General features: G+C 48.1%; 1 long non-coding RNA gene across 1 annotated transcript in view; it reads right to left on the bottom strand.

The window, feature by feature from the left end:
• LOC115302939 overlaps nucleotides 1–8,031 on the bottom strand; it is an 11,875-nt gene extending 3,844 nt beyond the window's left edge. Inside the window, exons 1-2 of the long non-coding RNA XR_003913730.1 lie at nucleotides 7,988–8,031; nucleotides 7,477–7,625 (exon numbers count right to left, since the gene is read on the bottom strand). This is a non-coding gene — a long non-coding RNA (uncharacterized LOC115302939). The remainder of the gene's footprint in view (nucleotides 1–7,476; nucleotides 7,626–7,987) is intronic.
• Nucleotides 8,032–9,763: the final 1,732 nt, after the last annotated feature.

Below are 9,763 nucleotides of genomic sequence, written 5' to 3'. Positions count from 1 at the left end.
ATCTGATTTTCTCCTGTTAATCTGACTCATGTCAAGTCCAGCTAGAAGGACCTTCAAGGTTGCTCCCCACCCACGTGCAAAACCACTGGTGGTCCCTGAGCACAATGAACAAGTAGATACATGGGAAGAATAGAGAGCCTGAGAAAGGACCAATGGTGGGAACGGGATGTACCACAGAGGGCCGCGAGCATCCTGGGAGACAAGAGACTGTTTAATAAATAACATTTGAAAACCCTGCCCACCCTGTGAAAAGAACATTGACTCCCTACTTCTCACTCTGTACAAAGGTGAACCCCTCTGACAGTTAAGAGCTCAACTTGAAAGCTAGTAGGGGAAATTGTTGAAAGATAGCTTTGCAATTTGGGGTAGCCCAAAACCTCTTAAATGAGACTCTCAAAACCACTCTCCTAAGGGAGAAAGATTAATGCATTTGATAATATTAAAATTAAAAGATTTTGTTAACTGGTCTTCGTAGACAATGTTAATAAATGATAGATTGGGAGATATTTTTTACAATGTCAAAGTGGATGAGGATAATGAATACGCACCCTACATTAGACATGAGTGTTATATAAATGTGAAATTTGTTGAGTGGAGGACTTGTATAAAGGTTTATGCAACAGGATGTCCTGTTCTTAGATTTACATTGAAATAGTTAGCAATGAAGTGTCTGAATGTCACCTACTTTCAAATGTTTCATCCAAATATATATATATCCATATATATATCCATATTTATAACCTATATCATAGAAAGAAATAGAGCAGACATGTGGAACAATATGAATAATTGGTAAATCTGTTATGACATTCATGTGACTTTTTTTGTTAGTTTGAGATTTTTCAAAATAAAAAGTTGGAGGAAATAGCAATAAAGTAACATTCAGAATATACATGGAGCTCTTGAAAAATCAACAATAAAAAAATCAAGAGCAATTTAGAAAAATGGGCGAAGGCCAGGAACAGGCAGCTCACTGTAAAGGGAACCTGATTGTAATAAGTACCTGAAGAAATGCTGAAAGTCCTTGGTAATCGCAGCGAGGCAAAACTAAAGCAGAAGTAAGTTTTATGTGACACCCATCTGGTGACAGAAACTGGAAAACTGGAGAATGACCGATGTCAGGAAGGCCAAGGGGAACCAAAAGCATTGTTACATCCATCCAGTGGTCTTAGCGAGCGATCTGGCAGTGCACAGTGAAACTGGCCATGCTCACACCCTACGACTCAGCCGTCTGTTCTAAAATGCCAGAGCACCTCACTGGCACACTTGTACCGAGGTGTTCCTGATGGTATTGCTCATCTTAGGGAGGATTCGATGCCTATCACCAAAGGATAGGATCAGGCGAATGAGGTAGACGCCTATCAAGTGGGGCCTACTTCTTAGCCAAACCCTCCTGGAGTGAGCTGCCGGAACTTCAGCAAGACTCCAGAGAGAGGGGCAGGAAGCTGGAGAATTGGGGACCCTCTGGAAGGATTCAAGACTCAGAGGTCTGAAATTAGTTTGATGAGGAAAAGAAATACAATTATATTGATTGCCTGTTTAAATTTATGAGTAGAGATTTATTCCTGCTATATTGTCATTAGCAGCTATTAGGCGCCTTAACTCCCTGGGACCAAAGGATTGGATCCATCGTGAAGGAATTTTAGGCAGAGGATAATCAAATGGGGAAAAATACTTGGGCTGGGTGGAGGAGGGTGCGGGGAATCCCACGGTGCAGCCCACATGAGATTTTATGCACTAAAAAAGATTTCAAAGATTCTGAAACTTTTTCCTTTCTTTAAAATTTTTTTTTAATGTTTATTTTAGAGAGAGACAGAATGCGAGGAGGGTAAGGGCCGAGAGAGAGGGAGACACAGAATCTGAAGCAGGCTCTAAGCTCTGAGCTGTCAACACAGAGCCCCATAGGGGGCTCGAACCCACAAACGTGACCTGAGTCAAAGTCAGACACTTAACCGACTCAGCCACTGAGGCATCCCCTGAAACTTTTTCTGAAAAGAAAAGTATTAATGTGTCTTAAAAATAAATGTCTTCTGTCTGGCTGGATGCAAACAAGGTCTGAGTAGCCTGAGTGGAGGTCTTTTCTGGGAAGGAAATACATGTGCTCATTTCCCACGTAGAAAAAAATCCTTCATGTTTTAAAAGATTAACATATAGGTTCTTTTTGCAGGTGTTGACTGCTATCTTTTAGTCCTCAAAGGGACTTAAATTCCATGCCTTCGTCTCTCTTGATGTAAAGTAAGCAACTGATACTGAACTTGCTAATCACAGGTGAGGACGAGTTTTCTCTGCTGTGCATCCAAAGAGTCTTTGCTTGTTGAATTTATACGGAGACAAAACCTTGGCAGAACTACTCTTCTGAGTCTTCTGAGCAATGAATGTCCTCTGAGAAGAAACCATTCTGACCCCTGTAGGTTCCTAGGAAGAGGGTCAGGGAGGGAGGGAGGGGCGAACTTGGGTTGGGTGTGTACCATGTGTCAGGGCCGGGCTACCTGACATCCTCTACCGTCTGTTCTGTATTTTCCGCACTTCTCCTGATGAAGCAGGCATCAAATCCACCCAGCCAACGGCTGAGAACACTGAGCTCCAGAGCGAGTCAACCAAGGCCACCCAGCTAGTTCATGGGCATGCTAGGATTCCAACCCCAGCTGGAATTTCTACCTCACTGGGCTGTCACACTCAAAGAATAACTGAAAAATATTTTGAAGCTTTATGTCGGGCTTCAAGATGGCTCCAGCTAGTTTGTCTGAGCTCATCTGGAAAGTGTCCCCAACGATTCTTAAGATGCTTTGGTCTCCTGATGGCATCCACAAAAAATGGCGGCAGGAACCATTACTGTTCCAAACGGAGTCTGTACATTTCATGTGACTCAGAGTCCTGTTCTGAATACAGACTTTACTAATATGCTAGTTTTGGATTCACAATGTCATGTTCACCGAAGAACAGAGGGAAAAGTCTCCAGAAGCCATCGGGGCCCTCACGGAGCAAGGCTCGGCGGCCACTGGACACACACACCAGTTGCCCAAAGAGATGAAGCTGGAAGAAGTGTGGTCTGCTGGCCCAGCCCTTAAAAGGCTATGATTTTGAGGCTGTTTGATTCTAACCTTTCAAAATTCCTGCTCTGCAGGGAGGAAGAGGCATCAACTGGAGATCAAGGTTGATGAAAAGTTGAATATTCAAGCTGACATTCTCTGAGAATGATGAGGGCTGGAGCTTTACTAGCATGACAAATGATTCTCCTGCAGGAAAATGTCAGGCAGGCTAGTTTTTGTCTGGGGCTCTCCCCCGCCCCCACCCCACCCCCTCTCCTATTCTCTCCCTACTCCCCGCCCCTTACAGCTTGGCTTATTTAAACTTCCTGCCAATCAGGCAGGAAGCAGTGAAATTAGGACAGTTCCAAAGCCTTGGTTTTCAGACAGTAATAAATGAGGTGAATGAGAAGGGATCGGTGAAAACGCTCAACGGGGGATCCTGGTAGGGAACCTTCTGGAGTGTGTGCATTCTGAGCTCTGGCATCTGTTGGGATGGAGGGGCTGATCTGGTCCTGACGTGGGTTCCGTGTAATTAGGTCCAATAAACTTGTTCTGCTTCCAGATGGAATGTTCGTTTCAAACGGACCGGCTTTGCAACGATATTGCTGAAAACCCCAACTGTCCTATTAGGAAATAACAAGCATGTAGATGCAGTTAGTCTGTGGCCCTTTTGGTTTTGCCTGGTGTTTGGTTTTGTGATTATAAGGCCTTCCCTTGGGTTTTTGTTCTCTGAAAAGGAGAATGACTCATGCCCAATGACCCTGTTACTTTCAGGAGGGGGGCAAGGTCTTACACAGTAGGTTTTAAATTTAAGTGCTCTAGGGGCGCCTGGGTGGCTCAGTCGGTTAAGCATCAGCTTTGGCTCAAGTCATGATCTCATGGTTTGTGGGTTTGAGCCCCGTGTCAGGCTCTGTGCTGACAGCTCAGATTCTGAGCTCTGGATTCTGTGTCTCCTTCTCTCTCTCACCCTCCCCTGCTCACACTGTCTCTCTCTGTCTCTCAAAAATAAATAAAAAACATTAAAAAAAAAGCATATCAGATATGGCATGCCCCAAACAGAACCCACCACTTCACCACAATCTTCCCCAGCTCCTAGAAGGCAGGATCATCGAGTTGCTTCAACAACAACCCAGGAGGCATCCTGATTCCCGTTTTCTGTTCCTCTCCATGGCTGACCCTGAGCAAAGAGCCTTCATTGCATAACTTCGGGAAAAATCACTGCACCAGAAAGGCTTCGCTAGCTTCCCTGTCTCAAGAAGCATCCTTCACTTTCCAAGTTTCTCTGGCATACTAACCTCCTCCTTAAATTCTCTTGTTACTTTATACGTTTACTAATTTGCTGGCTGTCTCCCTTCCTAGAATTTAAACTCCAGGGAGGAAGGGACATCACGTGTCTCATTCCCCATTGTCTCTCCGATGCTTAGAGCAGGGCCTGGCACGTAATAGTTCTTCAATATGTATTTGTCAGATGAACACGTGAAAGAATGAATGGATGACTATGTGGTCGTCAAGGCCCCTCCGAGTCTGAAATTCTCAGCCTGCTCAGACTTTTGCAAATCCTACCCATTTGCAGGGCTCGGGCCAAGGCCCCATCACCTTCAAGAAGTCAAAGATGCTTCAAGGAATGCTCTTTCCCTCCTCTGCATCAATCATGTGACACACGGCACATATATGGGTGTCCGAATTCTAACGATTATGCCTCTGTCTTATATTTTCAGCTAAACTGTACTCTTTGAAGGTAGGGCCATCGCCATGACCTGGTAATAGTGGTCAGCATTTATAGGACTCTACCGGGCAGCTGGAGCCGGACATTCTCCTGAACGCTCCTAACAATTTCAGTACAGTGAGCTAGTTGCTATCAGATCAATGAAGGAGGTTCAGGAAGTTAAATGATTCGCTCAGGGTCCCGCAGTAAATGGCAGCTCGGGGCTTCAAACTCTGAAACCCATCTCCCGCCTCATTTTAGGATGTTGGGTCCTCCAAGTTGGGCACGCAGCAGGTGATCGACAAAGCTGGGGGGGGGGGGCAGAAAGAACGCTGGACTAGAAGGCAGGAGACCCACTCTGGGCAGCACTGGGCAGGCCCTGACGCTCTCTGGGTCTCAGGGCCCCGTGGCAGACGGGGCTGTTTGGTGTTCGCTTGGATCCGTAGATCACACTCTGGGACTACAAGCAGCAGTATTCGGAGAAAAGAGCCTCTTCTTTCTCAGCTATCCACCAGTGCTTGTAGCAGTACTAGGTACATACTAGGTGCTCAATAAATACCGACTGAACACATGTATGCCTCAGCCCTGTCTGCATCTGGGTAGGCTGGATGTGATGGAGTGAGAATTCAGACTTCTCCAAGTTGCAGTTAAAGTAAAAACTGACCCGAGGGATGGGGTCATTGGTTTGGTGCTGAATGAGTTAGGTTCCTCACGGTGGCTCAAGACCCAGGAGGCAGCTGAGTCCTTGGGAAGTGTGGCAGTGACCAACCAGACCCCCTTTCCCTACCGGAATGAGCTGTTAACCAAAGACAAACAAGAGAGAGGCTTTGCCACCTTTATGTCCCCATTTATGGTCACTACAGCCAACACCTTTTTCTGGGCCGATGGCCATCAGCTCTGGCTCAACCTATAGTCCATCTACTCAAAAGCACCAGGCAGAAGCAGCTTGGCAGGGCATCTGGCTTTCATTTGGAGACTGAGTCCAGAAGCTTCAAATATATATGACCCTAAGCTTATAAAAAGGGATCAAAGGTTTCCTGGCAGGCAGGGCTGAAAGCTGCTTTCGAAAGTCCCTGCATCTGAGCGACCGCTAAGGGAGAAGGAGGCCGGAGCAGACATCTAATGCAGCCTGCAGCCTACGTCCCCACCCCTCCGCCCCACCCAGGTTTTACTCTAGGATCTGGGTGCTTCCCTCAGGAGCCTGCCGGCCCTTAGAGCACCTGGAGGTTCAGCCCTCTGGGAGGCCAGCGGTGGGCAAAGCTTGTAGGGGGGCTCCTCCCCATTGCAAACCTCAAAGTGGGAGCTTACCCTCCAGAACTCCCTCTGAGTCTGGTGGGTTCTCTGGGAAGCCCTAGAAAACCCACCAGGAGGCCCCGGCCCCTGTCCCTCTCCCTACCTCCCCTTTCATGTCCTCCCTTCCCCTCAGCCCTCTCTCCTTTGGCCTTTGCGATTTTCTTTGAAGGAAGAAATGATTTTGCCCCAGGAAAGTCATTTATAGCAAAATAAGTGAAAGGTCTGGGCATCTGGCCCCACTTGGGCTTGTTTTCGGGTTATTGCTTTAGAGTGCCTTCATCTGGCTCGCCAGAGCTTGGCATTTCTCCCTGCCGACATCACACCTGGTTTCAGCTGGAAGAGAAAGGACTTCAGTGTTTCATCTTCTGGGCCTCTTTGTTATTACTGGAGCCAAGGTTTGGCCTGGGATCAGATGGGGGGGGGGCGGCAAGGGAGGGAAGGTGCTGGGAGCTGGATCTGGAAACCCTCCCAGAGGCCCGGGGTAGAAAGGCTTTCCGAAGCCTTGGAATGACTGTCTTCGTGGCTGGCTGGCGTGGGGTGACCTGCAGCAGACCCAGCCTCTGGCCTTAGGGTCCTGGCTGATTTTAGATCCACGACAAAGGGCCTTCTTAGTCCGCTTATGATAAAGGATTTTAAGTGTTTTGGCCTAAGCGAGAGATGGGTAAGGATGTGAAGAAGCAAAAGGGTTAAGCTTGGCGAACCGTATGCTAAATTTCCTGAGTGGGGAGATTGCTTCTCGGGATAGTGTATAGGTTAGTGGTTAAAAGCTGGCTTATTTCTATCCCTTATTTATTTATTTTTTAATGTAGCTTTGAGAAAAACCAAATTATCCTTGAGCACGCCTAGGAGGATTTTGTCTATCGTATGTTTCAGGATCTTTACCGGGCGCATAGCTAGCGAAAACCATTTCCTATAAAAATACCAAGGGAGGGCACTGCGAGGGGATTTTAAGCTTATTCAAAATAAATTGCAGATTCATTTCACTGCACCTTCATTGAGGGTTTTTCTTTTTTCATTATTACCATGAGGAAATGGTGAGGGCTGTGCCAAATGTCTGAGAGGAGAAAGTGGTTGCAGTGAAAGCTTCCTCAAGGCAGCTGACATCTGCCCAAGGTATGCATTCCGGACTAACTAGGCGCCCGCCTGTGCCTGATTAAATGCAGCCCTTGGCCTGAACCTAAGGCTGGACTGGCTGGGCCTCCATCTTGCTTCCTGCTCCCGCTCCCATCCCCCACCCCCACCCCCACCCCGCGCAGGCCCAGAGGGCATCACAGAGAGGATACAAATGGTGCGTTTGAGGGTATGAAGGAGTAAAAGGCAGCTGAAGGCAGAGAAGAGTCGTGGGCCTGGGCGGTGGGGTGGTCTGTTCAGGGACTGTCCTAAGGCCAAAGTCCTGTTGGGCCCCTCAGCGCATGTTGAGAGTACCTGGGAGCATGGAAGGGCACTTACCCACAGAAACAAGGTCATTTGTGTTAGAATAACATAGCCACTCTGAAGGTCATTGTGCAGAAACCATTATAACGAGGTTTAGTGTCTTTGAACTGCTGAGATTCCAGAGATGTAGTCCCTGGGATTTGGTCCTGCTACATCTATGGGTCCTGGAGATGAAAGAGGCATTGGTGGGTATTGATAGGTTTGGCGGGCGGGAAAGGAACACCAAGATGGCTGACAGACCGACATCCGGGGACTTTCCTGCTGAACAATACCAAGATGGCCGACGGAGCACCGTTTTGGAACTTTCTGCCCACTGCCAGCTCCCCAGAAACACGTCATTTGCCCTAGCCTCATCTCTTCATCCTATAAGGGGGTTCTCTGCCCCTGGACACACATCAGAAACTACTGCCCTATATAAGGCCCCGCTGTTTGTTCTCCCTCTCGACTTCCCTGGCCCATCCTGTCCAGACCAGAGAACCCTGCCTGAGAGCGTTCCCAATAAAGGCGTTTTACATTTATTTCTGACCTCGGTTTTCTGTATCGTCTCTGCGACTTCCCTGGCTCATTCCCTCCGAGCCACGGAAACTCCTCACCGGAGAGCTCTTTAATAAAGGGTGCTCTGATCTCTTTTCCCCGTCTCTCTGTTTTGTGACTTTCTCACTCCACCGATTTAACATTATAGGTATCTAGTCCTCCCCACCCCCATTTAGTTCACCCTGGGAAACTGGGTGGGGCGAGGAAGCTTCCTGATGTCACATAGCTGGCTGGGGACAAGATGAGAGCCCCTGCTCCTGATTCTGAGTCAAGTGTGCCCCCTTCCACCGTGACACCATGACAAAACCACCTCCTAGATGGGAGAGCAGTGTGTGGAGCCTGCCCAGACCTGGGAGATACTGGGAAAGGCCCAGGAGGCACAGCCCTTTTTCATGGGGGAACTTGGGGTGTGGGGGTGGCACCCAACACTGGGTGGGTGAGCCCATTGCATTTTTCGATTTTTTATAAAATGTTTTTATTTTGATTGTTCTGACTCCTCAATGATTGGTTTAGGGACTTTCTTACTGTAAGGCTATAAAATAAATGGCATTTATCACTGGCCAGGATGATTATATACTCTTTTTTTCATGTGCACGCCATTTTGTTCTTTCAGGTCAAAGGCCGATGCTGTCAGGGTCACCACTTTGCAGAGGAGAACAGGGGTGCGATCCCAAAGCTTCCGCTCCTGCTCTCGTCCTGTGGTGCTCGCCCTCTGGAGGTCCCCTGGCTGGAGGACCACAGTGGCATTTCTGCTCCCCTGGTATCAGCGTCCGCTCAGACTCCTCTCCAGAGTTTCTTGAAAAGTCTGGGTGTTTTCCTCTCCCGGTGAGCAGTTACCATGGTAACTGGCTTCAGGCTCTGGGAAGGGATCAGGAAAGGGTTTATCATATATATATATATACTTGTGATGCATCACAGGGGCCCTTCTCGAGATCTGGCCTCCTCTGTAAACCATGGACCCCAGGTCAGTGAAGTGACTTAGATCTGGAAACTGCGTGGAGAACCGTTGCGTTCTAGTGCAGCCACTTGGGGCAGCTGGTGGCAGCTTCTGCTTGCTGGCCCTGGGTGGTTTTTGTTTTCTGTTTTTCTTTGGTTATACAAGTCAAATAACTAGTCAGCTGTCTATCTATCATGCCCCTTACCACAGCAGGCTCCTTTAGCAATCCAAGATCCCTGCAGCTCAGGGCATTCTGATAGCACCCCAGCCTTGCTGCCTATCATAGTAATTCTGTCCACCTTGGTGCTGCTGGTTAACTGCTCTCCTCGCATCAGTTTTTCTGGAATCCCACCATCGCCACTAGGACTCTCTAGATCCTGGTTCCATGGCAGCATCTGCCACCTTCAACCCTGTTCTGCAGAGAACAGCGGCCACCACTGCTGAGCTTCTCCAAGATGCTGGTGGCCCCCTTCCCAGTGCGGCTTTATTGCCTTATAATGGAGGCAGGCCCTGGCGGCTTTGAGGAAGCAAAGGGAGGTCTGTGCTTTCACACAATACATGCATTCAAACATTCCCACCTTCCTGAGAATTCTGCCACAGGTTCCAGCATCTCCGCCTCCTGGGCTGTAGGCCATCACGGAGGCAGCCATGAAGAAGGTATCAGCAGTGTCTTAGGCTGGCTTCAAAGGTCCTGCCGGGACACTGGCCCCTGAATGATCACATTCTCCCATGTCCATAAATATAAAAGATACTGCACTTTCTCTTTAGCCAATTGTAGGGAGCCCAGACTCTGAAGATCTACTTCCACAAATATTCCCATGGTTCTTACAA

The sequence above is a fragment of the Suricata suricatta genome, chromosome 9 (assembly GCF_006229205.1).
Source record: "Suricata suricatta isolate VVHF042 chromosome 9, meerkat_22Aug2017_6uvM2_HiC, whole genome shotgun sequence".
Lineage (NCBI taxonomy): Eukaryota > Metazoa > Chordata > Mammalia > Carnivora > Herpestidae > Suricata > Suricata suricatta.
The sequence above is the reverse complement of the archived record's forward strand: the minus strand, read 5'-3'. Positions and strand labels throughout refer to the sequence as shown.